The 15,474-nt window shown below is 43.3% G+C and overlaps 1 protein-coding gene across 1 annotated transcript in view; it reads right to left on the bottom strand.

Moving 5' to 3' along the window:
* Positions 1-15,474, bottom strand: part of LOC308317991 (PC3-like endoprotease variant B) — a gene marked incomplete at both ends in the record, with an annotated part of 228,145 nt that overhangs the window by 196,682 nt on the left and 15,989 nt on the right. The window lies entirely within an intron of this gene.

The following is a 15,474-nucleotide window of genomic DNA, read 5'->3' as shown; positions in this document are numbered from 1 at the left end:
GAATACACATTACATTCTGAATACACATTACATAGACTGGCGTTACCCTTTTGCTCTGTGTACAGTTCTCAAATTCTGCCCAAACCCAACCTGTCCGACGCGACGTTTTAGGGCCGGGTCGGGCCTAAAATCTTTGCTAATTAGTCGGGCCGGGCAGGGCCTCGGTCCTCATCAGTTATATGGCCGGCTTTCGTTTTCAGGCCCTATGAGAACTATACTGCTACTGTATGCCAGCCTCTGACAAACATCAAAGGAGCCGATATACTGTACATTTTGCCCAGCGTGCACGGCGTGCAGCCAGCTTGTACTGTAGGTATGGTCACAAATGATTTGCCCTCGTTCTGTCCAAACTATAGAGAAAGATGGGACGTTACGTTGAGCTCCCCTCGTGGACAATACGGACGACGTGTTGAATACGTTAAACAGAGGAGAGTACAGTACAGGGCACAGCTTGAGAAGAAGGGGCACAGACGTGACGTTACACTATACAATGCCCCTTCATGGCCTTGAGCAGGAGGTCAACTCTGAGAGGAGAAAAATGGTCCCGTTAATAAGGAAACATTTATTACCCTCTCATCCAACATGGCTCATGCCAGTGGTGATCAACATGGGGTACGGCGACCCCTGGGAGTTCCCAGACAAATGACTTAGTTAATTAATATATAGCATCAAAATCAGTTTAACCCCATTTTGTACTTATTCAAAAATAACGACAACGCTGCGTAAGGCCATACAGGCCGAAACGTACGTTTTCATTCTCAGGAGGTAAATAAAATTATATAAAAAGGACATACAAGAGTGCTGCAGGTTGTCTGATACGGCAGTAACTTTCTCTCTCTTCAAAAATAGCCTATCTACACAAGCTCACAAGGCAGCGTGAGCTTGGAGATCGGCTATTTTTGAAACATTTTGAAAAACCTTGCAAAAAAAAAACAATTAGGAATTTAGATTTTTTTCTTTTTTAAACACAAATGTTCTCGTGTCAGTGACATGGGTCCCCGCCACAAAATATTTTCAAATGGGGGTCCATGTACAGTCAAATACATAGCATTTTGGGGGTCCTTCACATGAAAATGTTTCATTACCACTGCCGTTAAGGATAATTGTTTTTAAGCCTCTCAGAATTAAATTAACAATTCAAGATTTATACGACGTATGCATGTTTCATCACCCTTCATGACCCTCCCCCTCCCAAAACAAGATTTGAGCGTTTCCCCCCAGGCCGTATCTGGCCAGGCTGTGCTCGGAGAGGTGGACCCAAATCAAATAGCACACAGTTTATCTAACCTTATCCAAGGCTTTTCATTTCCAAGCCTTTATAAACTCAATCGTATTGACCGCCTGGGAGAGTTAGAACTAACTAAGTGAAATTTACTCTGTGGCAATTGTGTGCAGGAGTACGTTCTTCTCTCCCCGTGTGTGCATGTGTGTGTGTGTGTGTGTGTGTGTGTCTAGCTGATTCTATCTTGCCTTCACTTTCATTCTCTCTATTCTCTGTCCCTGAGGTGCATCAGGGCTGAGACTGCAGAGTAAATTGTCCCAAATTGAGTTCCTTCTTGCCGGCAGATACAGACCACATCCCGACCATTTAGAGAGACACTACACACACACACACACAGAGAGAGAGAGAGAGAGAGAGAGAGAGAGAATCATGGCGTGCACGTCGCTCGCTTGATCGTTTTTCTCTTTAATTTCTCTCCGTTCCTTTCTGTCGCCACAGCTCGCCGTCCTTTGCTGATTTCCCTACTGTCTCTCTCTCTCCCTTTCTTCTTCTCTGGTCACATTATTCTCTCACTCCTCTCTTTTATGTCTGCCTGCCTGCCTGTCTGTCTGTCTGTCTGTCTGTCTGTCTGTCTCCCCCATTTCTTTTGTCTGCCACGACAGGTGCCCGAGCCCTCCATACCTCCCACTTGTTCCCCTTCCGCCATCTTTCCCTCCCTTCCTCTCTGTCTCTCTACCTCCTGTCTCAATCCCTCCCTCCCTCCCTCCCTCTCTCTCTCTCTCTGCCCCCCCCCCCCCCCCCCCATTACATATTTCTCTTAATCTCCCTCCCTTCTTTTCCTCCCCACTGCACGGCTTCCCCGTCCCTACATGAGTGGTTTACTCCAGTACTGTATACTTACGTACAATTTTGATGTACTTTTACTTTACTTGACCGTATTCTTTTTTTAGTACTTCATTCTTCTACTCCGCTACATCAAAGTATGTTTAGTTGACAGCTTTATTTACTAGTTAATTTGCATATTTACGGTTATTATATATTATTATACATTTGGTAAAATGTATTTTGGTAAGTATATTTTGATACCGGTACAGTTGTTCTTTTACACAAGTAACATTTTGAATACAGACTTTTTAACTTGTAACAGACCATTATTTATATAGCTGGATTGGTGCTTTTACTTAAAAGGTGTAGTTCACCCAGATTTATTTTTCCACCCCCAATCAATTACTCATCCCATGAAACCTTGAATTCATAGAGATTCTGTGTTTTTGAGGGGCGACAGCCCCTCCAATGTCCAGCTTTTGGACTGTGTAACCCAAATGTTGTTCTAACACAAACATCAAATGCCGTTGACAAACATTGACGACGAAGGACGCAAATTGTGATTGGCCGTAATGAAGTGATGAACGATGATATACGATGATAAGGGAGCACCTCACTTCACACAGGTGTGATTTTTTTAAATTTTAGTCACATTCCTAATACAATATTCCAAACTTTTATTGATTGAAGTAAATAGGAAGCCAAGGCTAATCTATATCAAATAAATTATGTATAAATTATTTTTAAAAAAACCCTCCAAAAACAACTCTCACAGAGCAATCCAAACCACGTGACGCATCGTACAGTTGTTTTGTGTGTTGTCTTTGTATTCTGTGTTTTTAGTCTATGCGTTTACTTACTGTTTTACCTATGTACTGTACAGCACTTTGTGGCAGCTATGGTTGTTTTAAATGTGCTTTATAAATAAAGTTGAGTTGAGTTGAGTTGAGTAACTGGAGTCCAGTCCTCTCAGACAACAGGGAGTTCATGTGAAAGAAATCCGAGTACTCCTTCCAACACTGTTCTTCCCTTTTATTACCCATTTCTCTTCTCCCTTTTCTTCTCCTCCCCACTGCTTCCCCCTTCCCTACATGTTCCTCCTCTCCTCTCCTCTCCTCTCCTCTCCTCTCCTCTCCTCTCCTCTCCTCTCCTCTCCATCCATGGCTGCTGACTGTACCCTGGTTGACACACTCTACCCATCAGCCCCGGGACCCCCCGGGCAGAAGAGTCTCGCTCTGACAATAATCACACAGTAAGTTTAGAACGCTGGCAGCCTCCCTGAGCCCAGCTGAGCTGAACTGAACGTGCAGCACACCTCCCCTGACGCCTGCACACTCCATTACGCTCAGCAGGGGGGGGGGGGGGGGGGGTGGCAAGGATGAAGTATGGGAGAGAAGGGGATGGGGATACGATGAGGTTATGTATTAGGATGGGGTGTTGGGAGGTAAAGGGAGGATATGATGAGGTTATGTATTAGGATGGGGTGTTGGGAGGTAAAGGGAGGATATGATGAGGTTATGTATTAGGATGGGGTGTTGGGAGGTAGAGGGAGGATATGATGAGGTTATGTATTAGGATGGGGTGTTGGGAGGTAAAGGGAGGATATGATGAGGTTATGTATTAGGATGGGGTGTTGGGAGGTAAAGGGAGGATATGATGAGGTTATGTATTAGGATGGGGTGTTGGGAGGTAGAGGGAGGATATGATGAGGTTATGTATTAGGATGGGGTGTTGGGAGGTAAAGGGAGGATATGATGAGGTTATGTATTAGGATGGGGTGTTGGGAGGTAAAGGGAGGATATGATGAGGTTATGTATTAGGATGGGGTGTTGGGAGGTAGAGGGAGGATATGATGAGGTTATGTATTAGGATGGGGTGTTGGGAGGTAAAGGGAGGATATGATGAGGTTATGTATTAGGAGGTAAAGTGGTTCTCTTCCTACCTCACCGACCGGACCTACCAGGTTTCCTGGAAAGGTCTGTTATCATCCCCCCGAACCCTCCAAACTGGGGTCCCACAGGGATCGGTTCTTGGTCCCCTCCTTTTCTCACTGTACACTAAATCCCTTGGCACTATCATCTCTGCTCACAATATATCCTATCACTGCTACGCCGATGACACACAACTGTTTCTATCCTTCCCCCCCTCTGCCACTCAGGTGGAAGAGCGCATCACCGCATGCCTGGCTGACATCTCACAGTGGATGTCCTCCAACCACCTCAAACTGAACCCAGACAAGACTGAGCTTCTCTTCTTCCCAGCTAAGTCCTGCCCTATGCGGGAGCTAACTATCTCCATAGACAACGCCCTGGTAACGTCTGTCCCAACAGCCAGGAATCTTGGTGTTGTCCTGGACAGTCAGCTCTCGTTCAAAACTCACATCACAGCTGTCACTCGATCCTGTAGGTTCACACTCTATAACATACGACGAATTAGACCGTTCCTCACCCAGGAATCAGCCCAGCTCCTAATCCAGACAACAGTCTTGTCAAAACTTGACTATTGTAACTCCCTCCTTACTGGCCTACCAGCATGTGCACTTAAGCCTCTCCAGCTGATCCAAAATGCTGCAGCTCGCTTGGTCTTCAACCAGCCAAAATTCTCACATGTCTCCCCCCTGCTCCGCTCCCTCCACTGGCTCCCGGTCGCTGCCCGCACAGAATACAAAACCCTGATGCTGGCATTCAAAGCAACCAAAGGTATGGCTCCCCCATATCTTGCAAGTATGATCGAACCCTACAAACCCTCCCGCTCACTCAGATCAGCCAACGCAGGGAAGCTGGAAGTACCCTCACTAAAAACGCCGGGACAACGCTCCACACGTCCCAAACTCTTCTCCCTTCTGGCTCCAAAACTGTGGAATGCACTTCCCATTGCAGTCAGAACTGCAGCATCACTCCCAATCTTCCGCCGTAGTCTGAAAACCCACCTTTTCAGACTCCATCATGGCCCATAGCACTTACCCCACCCCCTTAGATAGCAATTCTAGTAGTCATAGCACGTCATAGTACATATGTGTAGCATAGTAGTATAGATGTATAGCTTATATGTATAGTTTCATTATAGATATTCCACTGTTACTTTCTTAGCTACGCATGTTTCATGATAAATGTCTTTATGTGATGTATTCCCATGCTTTTGTTCTTGCTTAATGTAAGTCGCTCTGGATTAAGAGCGTCTGCTAAATGCCTAAATTGTAAATTGATGGGGTGTTGGGAGGTAAAGGGAGGATATGATGAGGTTATGTATTAGGATGGGGTGTTGGGAGGTAAAGGGAGGGGATATGATGAGGTTATGTATTAGGATGGGGTGTTGGGAGGTAAAGGGAGGGGACATGATGAGGTTATGTATTAGGATGGGGTGTTGGGAGGTAAAGGGAGGATATGATGAGGTTATGTATTAGGATGGGGTGTTGGGAGGTAAAGGGAGCTGATATGATGAGGTTATGTATTAGGATGGGGTGTTGGGAGGTAAAGGGAGGATATGATGAGGTTATGTATTAGGATGGGGTGTTGGGAGGTAAAGGGAGGATATGATGAGGTTATGTATTAGGATGGGGTGTTGGGAGGTAAAGGGAGGGGATATGATGAGGTTATGTATTAGGATGGGGTGTTGGGAGGTAAAGGGAGGGGACATGATGAGGTTATGTATTATGCTGCGTTCGCACGGGCAGATGCAAAGGGTACAAAGATGCAAAGCTACACTGTTTGCAAGCATGCAGCTACAAACGCTGGATGTATCTTTGCATCTTCATGTCGCCGGCTTCCATTGACAGTGAATGGCAGACTGTATCTTTGCAGGGGATATGATGGGGTTATGTATTGGTATGGGGTGTAGGGAGGAGATATGATGGTTATGTATTGGGATGGGGTTTATGTAGGGAGGGGTGTCCCCAACAAAGTGTTTAGTAATGGGGGTTCGTGGCGACATCAATATGAATTTGGAGGTGCTTGACATGAAAACGTAGAACCACTTGAACCTCAGAATCCCTGTTCTGGGGAGGAACATTTGCCAAAAATAGCCGATCTATACAAGCTTAAAATGCATCGCAGCTGCTGTGAACTTGTACATCGAACTTGTAGATGGAACTTGTAGATCGGGTAAGGAGATTCTCTGCTGCTCTCTAGCGACTTCAGGGTGCCACGGCACGGCACAGACTTGATTACTTACTTAATTGTACTAACAAATACTTTTTTTACTATACCAAATACTTGGCCCTGGTGTGTGACTGTGTGTGTAAACCTCATATGTACAAAACTGTTACTTTTCGGGATTCTTTTTTAATAACAAAAAGTAGCAGATCTACAAGCTCAAAAGATGTCGCCTCGAGCTTGTGGATCTGCTACTTTTGAGTGACGCTGTTTGATCAAATAGGGCGTTCATTTATACAGAAAAAATACAATAAATACGAATATGGAAAATTTAGGTTTCAGTCCGACAACGATAAACACACACACAGTCTCTCTCTCACACACACACACACACACACACACACACACACACACACACACACACACACACGTGTGGAGTGTGTCCTGGCGGAGCCAGGTTCACAGCAGAACAATATGAGGCCAATCAGGGGGACTGTTGGTATGGATCTCCCTGTGCTAATGAAGGCACTTTGAAAAGGTAATCTAATTCACCAGCAGCAATTAAGGCTGGGAGAGCCTTGTCACTATGAATTATCCCTCCCTTCACTCAGGACCGTGTGTGTGCAGCGCGGGCCGACGCACCGCCTGTCTGACACCCAACCACTGTCCCACGCATCAACCCCATCACGCCGCCAGTCACTCACTGACTGAGAGCTACTAATCATCCTGGTGTTCTATCTCTGCGACTGTCTCTCTCTCTCTCTCTCTCTCTCTCTCTCCCATGCAGCAGTGGAAGGAGTACTTCTGGCCATGGGTGCTTGAAAAGCGCCTGGACTACATTTGCACCCACCACTACTGACGACTGCAAAGACGACTTTAGTGGCGACCTGGTCATGATTGGCTGCCTCTTATAGCGACCTTACTAGCGTCCTAGTCATGATTGGCTGCCTCCTAGGCCAATGGGAGTCTGGACGGCATAAAAGCCCATACTCTGAACGCTGCAATGCGGAGCGAGTGGCATCAGAAACTAACAGAAGCTGGATGGTATGAGCTGACTTGAGCTACAGTACAGGATAACCATAACAAAACACAGTGAGTGAATTAACAAAATAAATGGAAATGAGCGAAAACGGGAACTACAAGAGCTTGTTGCACCTGGCACGTATATGACTGAGAGTCATTGTAGTTTTTGTTCGTTTTGCTAAAGATATCGACTGTGGCTCAGGAGGTAGAGCAGGTCGTCCAATGATCCATGGGTCGGCGGTTCGAATCCCGGCTCCTCCTCCTGTCTACATGTCGAAGTGTCCTTGGGAAAGACACTGAAACTCCAAATTGCTCCCAATGCTGGTTGGTGCCTTGCATGGCTTCCGCCGCAATCGGTGTATGAATGTGTGTGTGAATGGGTGGATGTAATGCACAATCTACTGTATGTAAAGCGCCTTGGATAAAGGCGCTATATGAATGCACCATTTACCATTTACAATGTAATTAACAGAGTACTGTGTTTTGTTTGAGTTAAAAGTTATCATTATACAGAATGTCCCATTTAACGAAGTTTACATATTCCTATAAAGATTTCTACACTCTCTGCCAGCCTGCCAACCTCAGTTCCAAGTAACAACATAGAGACAACAGACACCCAGAGGGTTAATAATATTGTGACAACAGAGACAACAGACACCCAGAGGGTTAATAGCACGCCAGCGGAAGCATATAGTGATTTGTAAACCAATAAAATAATCTTTAAAGAAAAATCTATTTGTAAAACTAACAGCCGGTGCAGCCATGCAGGTGTAATGTATACTGTCCTTCCAGTATGATGTGTGCTCTCCTCCAGCCACTAGAGAAAGGTTGCTTCATACGCCGCCGTGTGTCGCACACCAAACATACGCAATCTACAACGTCACGACGCACCGACTCCCGATCCGGTTCCGATCATTTGATTTTGAGTATGTACCGATACCGATTTTTCCCGATCCAATATTTATATTTTTATAGGACACTTATGCGATATCACAATAGTACAATATTGTACAATCACAGACAATATCAAAGTCTAATATCATGATATGGTGGTAAGTAATATTGATACTAAGGTTGTCCCGATCATGTTATTTTTTGCCCCCGATCAGACACCGATCATTTGAAAATGAAATGATGTGATGGATCGGGACTAGCAGCTTGTCTTACAGGATTTCATGAATTTTGCGTTGAAATTCGTCATTGGCTTATTTTGGCCAAGAATGTTCATGAAATGTCTGCACAGGACACTAATCTGGTCATGGCTTTTAATGTCAAGGTGGAGCTGCATCCTGTGGTATTTACAGCACTGGGTATGGTCGCTGTCAGGCAGAAACACCCTACAGTATCTCCATCCTGTGGTATTTACAGCACTGGGTATGGTGGCTGTCAGGCAGAGAAACATCCTACAGTATCTGCATCCTGTGGTATTTACAGCACTGGGTATGGTCTCTGTCAGGCAGAAACATCCTACAATATCTCCATCCTGGTGTATTTACAGCACTGGATATGGTCTCTGTCAGGCAGAAACACCCTACAGTATCTCCATCCTGTGGTATTTACAGCACTGGATATGGTCTCTGTCAGGCAGAAACACCCTACAGTATCTCCATCCTGGTGTATTTACAGCACTGGATATGGTCTCTGTCAGGCAGAAACACCCTACAGTATCTCCATCCTGTGGTATTTACAGCACTGGATATGGTCTCTGTCAGGCAGAAACACCCTACAGTATCTCCATCCTGGTGTATTTACAGCACTGGATATGGTCACTGTCAGGCAGAAACACCCTACAGTATCTCCATCCTGTGGTATTTACAGCACTGGATATGGTCACTGTTAGGCAGAAACATCCTACAGTATCTCCATATGATAACATTTTTTTTACGTATTATTTGTAAATCATCGCCCTACTTGATCATACCACAGCGTCACACAAAAGTATCAAAAGTAGCAGATCTGAAAGCTCGAAATGTAATGCGATTCAATGCATTAAGAGCTAGTAGATCTGCTACTTTTGCAATGTTTTAATTTTAATCCTGAAAAGTCACAGTTTTGGACATACAGTATGAGTTTGTACCCTCAGTTTTGTGTATTCTCAAGGGTAACAGGACAACTAATTCACCCCTTTTCCGTTTTCCCCAGTGAGGGGTGGGAGAGGCTGGACAGCAGACGGCTGGACTTTGAATTTCTAACTATAAAGTGTCACGACAGCAGACAGCCCGAGTACAAATATAATTTATGAAAAGCTGCTACAGTGAAGTCCGTTCACAGAAGTTGTTGTAGGGCAGGCTATATGGGGATTATCTGACGAGGTACCATTTGAGTGGGCAAAACCTTACATATACTAAATTATACAAAATTGTTTATAGGGTCAATATAAGTAAAAATAATATAGCCTTTCCATAGGAGTATCTTTTTATATTTTTCCAAAAATAATACAAACAGAGAATAGCATATTACAAAGTTGTCCCCCTCACTGGGGAAAAATCCGGGAGGAAAAACAGGCAAGCACCGGGGTGAGTTGTCCAGTATTCTTCTCAACGACATCGCAGCCATGTTATATGCTGTGTGCTTTGGGCAAAGATGCAATGGCCTGCCTAATAAACTGTGATTATCACCACTGACAGTGACATATATATTATAGCAACATTTGCCATTATAATTGGACTTAGTGACTTTTAGTTGACAAAGAAATGGAATCAATAACTGTAATTCAAACTAGCTCACGGAAGAAAACACAGATAGGAAGGCAGGCGTCTTTTTTTTTGGCAGAATCCAAATATGGACGGCGGTCTTTGGTATGAGGATGATAAAGTTGAAGAACAAAATGTTATAGTGACCAAAGCACTCTTGTGGAAATGTTATAAAGCCGTTATAGCTATAGCTAATGCATGGCTAAAAATAATAATACAACATGCACCTACGCATTGTGACACACACATTGGGGTATCTAAAGAGCCAACTACGGCCCCCCCCCCTGGGTTTCTCACTAAACTAGAAAAGAAAAAGAAGAATACAGAGTAGACCGAGTGATTCAAAGACATTCTTTGGGATTTCCCTAAAGCAGGAGTTCCCACTTTCCCCCAAACCGTTCAGCTCAGGACCCAACACGATAAGTCTATAAATGCTCAGGACTACCAATATGCCCAAATTACTATGTACCGTAGTATCTGGGAAATAAGACGCAGATAGCAGTGCATCAGCTGAAACAGGTTATTGCTGAAAAGCCCCCTGAAGGTAATATGTACATGAACATGACTATTCTAATAAATTATACGCACTGCCGCTGCAGTCGAGCAAAAGCACACATTATGTAGCAGCGAATAAGACTAACTTGTCATTTATCACAGGTTTGTGTGCTGAAGACAATCTGACAATCCTGTCTAGCCACTCTACTGGCAGGGCTTCTGTACTTCACAATCTGTATTTTATACTCAAAACATACTGTAGTGTACAGTATATAGGCTGGGGCTTAAACCAAAAATATATCGAAACCGACATTTAGATAAACCAATTTACACAGTTTAATCTTCTGCGTGTATAGGTTTAACGGAATAATCAAGAAGCAGATCCTACATTAACATTGGCTTAAGGGAGGACCAACTTGGCGGGACCAGAGTAATCTAGTAAGAGAGTGGCGACAGTAGCGTTGAGTCCCATTGTAACAATAGCATGCGGAAATGCTCATTGTATCTCAATGGGATAGTTCCAGCCATAGGAGCAATGTTTGGAACTATAGCCCATAGGCACCTGCTTTGTGGCGAAACCACAGCGTGTCTGCTACTCTCCTACTCTACACTCTGGGCGAGACGGACCTCTGATGTCACGATCATGTCACCATGACTCAGCCATAAACCATATAAGGAGTTCCCAATGCTAGCTATGCCCAAATATGGAATGTGTTGTTGCCTAACCTCAATGTGTCATCATGGCTTTAGCCACAAACAAATCCCTCAGCTCCATATATGGGCACAAAAGGGGGCATGCTCTTATTGACATATACTGATGACATCAGGGTATTAGGAGTCGGACCACATGTTATCGACCCAAACACTAGATGTGAGGGCCGTGTGACGGTCGAACCTCTAGTGTCATTTATTTTTTACATTTCTTAAGGTCAATTCAAACGGGTAGCGATTAACACGCCTAGTCATTGATTTTCAGAGACCTGCGCTTTTTTTCTGTACGTAAGTCGAGGGGTGACAACAACGCAAGAGTATTTGAGCACGGTCCTGTGAAATTGTCGTGCGTGCTCGTTTCGTGCACGTGGCCCCGACTGACGAGACCTGGATTCTGTTTAGCTTTTTTTGTTTTTACTATTGCGTTGTGGCGCCCCTCATGAGCAGAACTGGAGCAGAGTCAGCAGACCTGTCTGTCGTTGATCCAGGAGACAACTTCTGCATTAATCGATGCACGTCTGAAAGTACCTTTATACATCAAGGAAATCAACAGAAGTCTAATATATGTTTAATAATCAATAAAATGATTAGTCTACTCTGTTGTGCCGCATTCATGCTCCGGTGCATGCTCTGCTGTGACAACGCGTCTCTTGTTATCCATTCATTTAAAGTGCACTCTTCTCTCTCTCTCTCTGTGTGTGTGTGTGTGTGTGTGTGTGTGTGTTTTTCTTCTTTTTTTGAACACTGTTAATAAAGTCTTCAATCAATCAAAAGTCTGTTGTCCCTCACCTTCTGTTATCACAGTACAAAAGCATTATTCAACCTGTTCTGTTGTATTGTTCCACCTGTTATCTTTACTATATTTTCCATGTCTAATAAAAATAAAAAACTTTTCAGTATTGTCCCTATTGTCTATAAGATTATCAGACTTCCCACACACTTTCTGATATAAACAATAAATCCATCTTAATGTTTAGCACTCACACTAGCAAATGGCACTGATCATACATACAGATCGTACATACAGTACACATGTATGCCATCTGGACGAAGACACAGAACTTTGAAATGGCAAAAAGGTTGTTTTAAATAGGAGTCGTGTCCCCTTCAGCCATTGCTGCACTAAACACACTGCCTTGTTGATTTCACTTCATGTATTGTGTTGGTGTTATGTTGTTGTTGTTTTGTACTATATGGTTATGCGTTTATCTGTTGAACCAAACCTGGACCTTTCTTTTGTCACAGTGGTCCCAATGAAAAGAAGACTTCAGAGCTTTTTACAGTCTATGCTTCAGAGACAATGTTTCCATGGTGTTTTCAGGAATGAGTGGTGTGCAACTAATGATTTTAGATTCACAGTAGTGGTTCTGAAAGTGGAGTCCGGGGATGCCCAGGGGATCCCCAGCTAAAATGTGTTAACACCTTTTGTGCTAAGGGTGTGTATATACGTCTCTTCTAATCAAACCGCGGGGTGCCTACTATGACGTGTATAGGCATCTTTACGTCCTTTTTAATTATATCAAACGGGATCGCTGAAATCTTTTTATTTATTTATTTTTTGGCCATGTCTTCTTCAGAGATCCTAGACATGTTTCGCGCATGCGCACTGCCGTTCACTTCCTTGTTTACGGTCCGACTAAACTGTCTCTTTACTCTAAATCTACAGCGCTCTACAATAGTTGCTACAAAGTTACTACAATACAAATGGCTGGTGAAAACATGTATTACTCCTTCTCTACTTAATGAGGTTATATCTTCCCTTCTTCTCTGGAGCCCTGCCTCAAAGCAGACCAGAGGTAGAAAACTCTTGTTCCCTGATGTCATTGCTAGGGACACATGCATCAGTAAGCAGGAACTGGGGGTGGCAATGAAGGACCGGGAAGTCTGGTGTGGCATTGTGAAATTCATGATCTCGACCGCGGTCGAAAAATTATGATGACTTAATCATTTTGATCCCAATATACCAGATCCAATGTGTAAAGTGCAACATGGAGAAAGGGTACATTATTTCTCTATTTATGGCAATGCCCAGAGATCATGACGTTTTGGAAAGAAGTACTTGGTATAAGTATCCCAGATAATTTCAGAGGATATTCCAACTGTGTATCCTGGCCATATTTCCTAATAACGTCAAAGTTAACAATAAAAAGAAGAGTATGATTACTTACTCTCTTCTCCAGGCTAAACATACAATTACACTCTTTTGGAAAAATCCAGACAACCCAGACATCAAGCAATGGTACAGAGAATTATCAAATTGTCTTGCACTAGAGAAATTGACTTTAGCCATTAAAGGGAAATCTGATGTCTTTCAAGAAATATTGGGACAGTTCATGCGATTTATGAAAAGCAATCCTTTAGATAACTTTGTTACACAGTGATGTGTGTCTGCTATATGTTTGTGTTTGTTTATGAACATTTTATTAACAAAAAGCTATAACTATATATGTAATGTTTTATAAAATTGAAGAATGTCAATAAATATATCGTTTAAAAAAAAATCTGACTTAACCTAGCATCTCGTTAAGATAAACGCTTCTAGAGAGACTTTAGATGTGACAGCGCGAGGTAGTAACGGAAGATTATGCCTCCCGGTTTTGGGGGGTAATGGCTTTTCAGAGTAAGATCTGCGTGGCACTACAGCGCCATTATGTTTTTAAAGTTCCGGCGCATTCAAGGTGTTAATAGCTATTTGAAAATGGCCGATCTACAAGCTCACAACGGGCTACATTGTGAGCTTGCAGATCAGGCTCTTTGTTTTGTTTGTTTTTATATTTTGACACTTTTTAGAAAAAAGTAGAAAAATATTTTTTTTAACAAATTTTTATTCCTGGCACAAAACATTTTCGGGTAAGGGTCAGCGGCCAAATAACATCCTTGACATGGAAAGGTTTTTATAGAATATACCGATGTTTCGCTCGTAAACTTTTTTTAAACATAATAACCAACGTTAGACAAATGCTCAGTGCAGGCAGGGGTTTGAACGCCTGTCATTACTGACACGTCAATCAACGTGAGCTCAGTATAGGTCTACACTTTCCTGACAACATCTGTGGGACAGACGGAGAGAGAGAGAGAGAGAGAGAGAGAGAGAGAGAGGGAGAGAGAGAGGGAAGGAGGGGAGGAGGGAGGAGGGAAGGAGGGAGGAGGGAAGGAGGGAGGAGGGAGGACACCATGGAGGATAAACAAAAACAAACAAAGACATCAAGAGTCATCCACGCAGTGTGTGAGAGCGCACCCTATAGAGAGCACAGCAGCTGCTGCGTGCACGCATGTGTGTGTGTGTGTGTGTGTGTGTGTGTGTGTGTGTGTGTGTGTGTTTGCGTGCGCTAACCACTAACAGCCCAACAGGGGCTCACAATGCCACACCTCTTGCTATGGGAAACCATGGTGGAAGAACTCAAGATTTTTTTATTTATTTAAAAAAGGACCACTTCAAACATTCCTAGAGTACTGTACATTTCGTCAAAAACACTACATTGATTGATACTGCCTCCCGCGATACAGTCTAATGCAGCCGATGGCCGTAGAAAGGTTTCACTTCCCAAAAAACAGGAAAAATATGCCTATAGATATCGTGAGCATCGTAACTATAGTTTAAAGTCATCAGAAGTGTTAATATTGTAATCGTGAGGTAGCGATGATTTAGTAATTAGACCTAACATCGACGTTCTGTCACCTCAATCTGAACCTCCATTCTGAGAAAAACACAGCAAAAAGAACACTTACAGAGCACCGAAGTCTGACGTCTATATCGGTAGAGAGCGCAAATGCACGGGTTAGTGTACTTTTTATTTTTTATTTTATGCATAAAATCCCCATAAGATCGCCTCATATAAGTACTGTGTTTGAAAAATAAACATGTCATCCCGGCCGTTTCATTCATATGGATATGAAGAATCAACTGACTGAGAGAAAACGCTATTGTTACTGCTACTAAATTAGTTACATTTTCGCTAGAAACAGACTGTATCATATATGAGGGACTGACGATACAAAAAGACACCTCCCTGACAATAACACAGAGACAGCTTGTTTAAGATGACCCCATGTAAATCTCCATAGATAAATTACTTCCGTGAACCAGGGGATGAGCGAGTGACGTCAGGACTTCGGCGCTCTATAATGAAAGTGGACGGCGGGGAAACATTTAATTGACGGACCACAGCGGAAGCGAGCGTTGGCTAGCGACCGGTAAGCTACGGTAGATATTAGCGAGACCATTCTGAATAAAAAAGAAGACATAAAAAAAACTAATCAATCACGTCAACGGCAGAAATCAACATTAGGATTTAACACGTGAATCACATCAATGGCAGTAAGACTAAAATCAAAAGCAACTACTTCACGGAGCAACTTTCCTTTATAGTCGAGTAATATTTGACCAGGAGTATCTATACTTGACTCAAGTACG

This window comes from Protomyctophum bolini (assembly GCF_963924005.1).
Source record: "Protomyctophum bolini genome assembly, chromosome: 7".
NCBI lineage: Eukaryota > Metazoa > Chordata > Actinopteri > Myctophiformes > Myctophidae > Protomyctophum > Protomyctophum bolini.
This window is presented reverse-complemented; position numbering and strand designations above follow the sequence as displayed.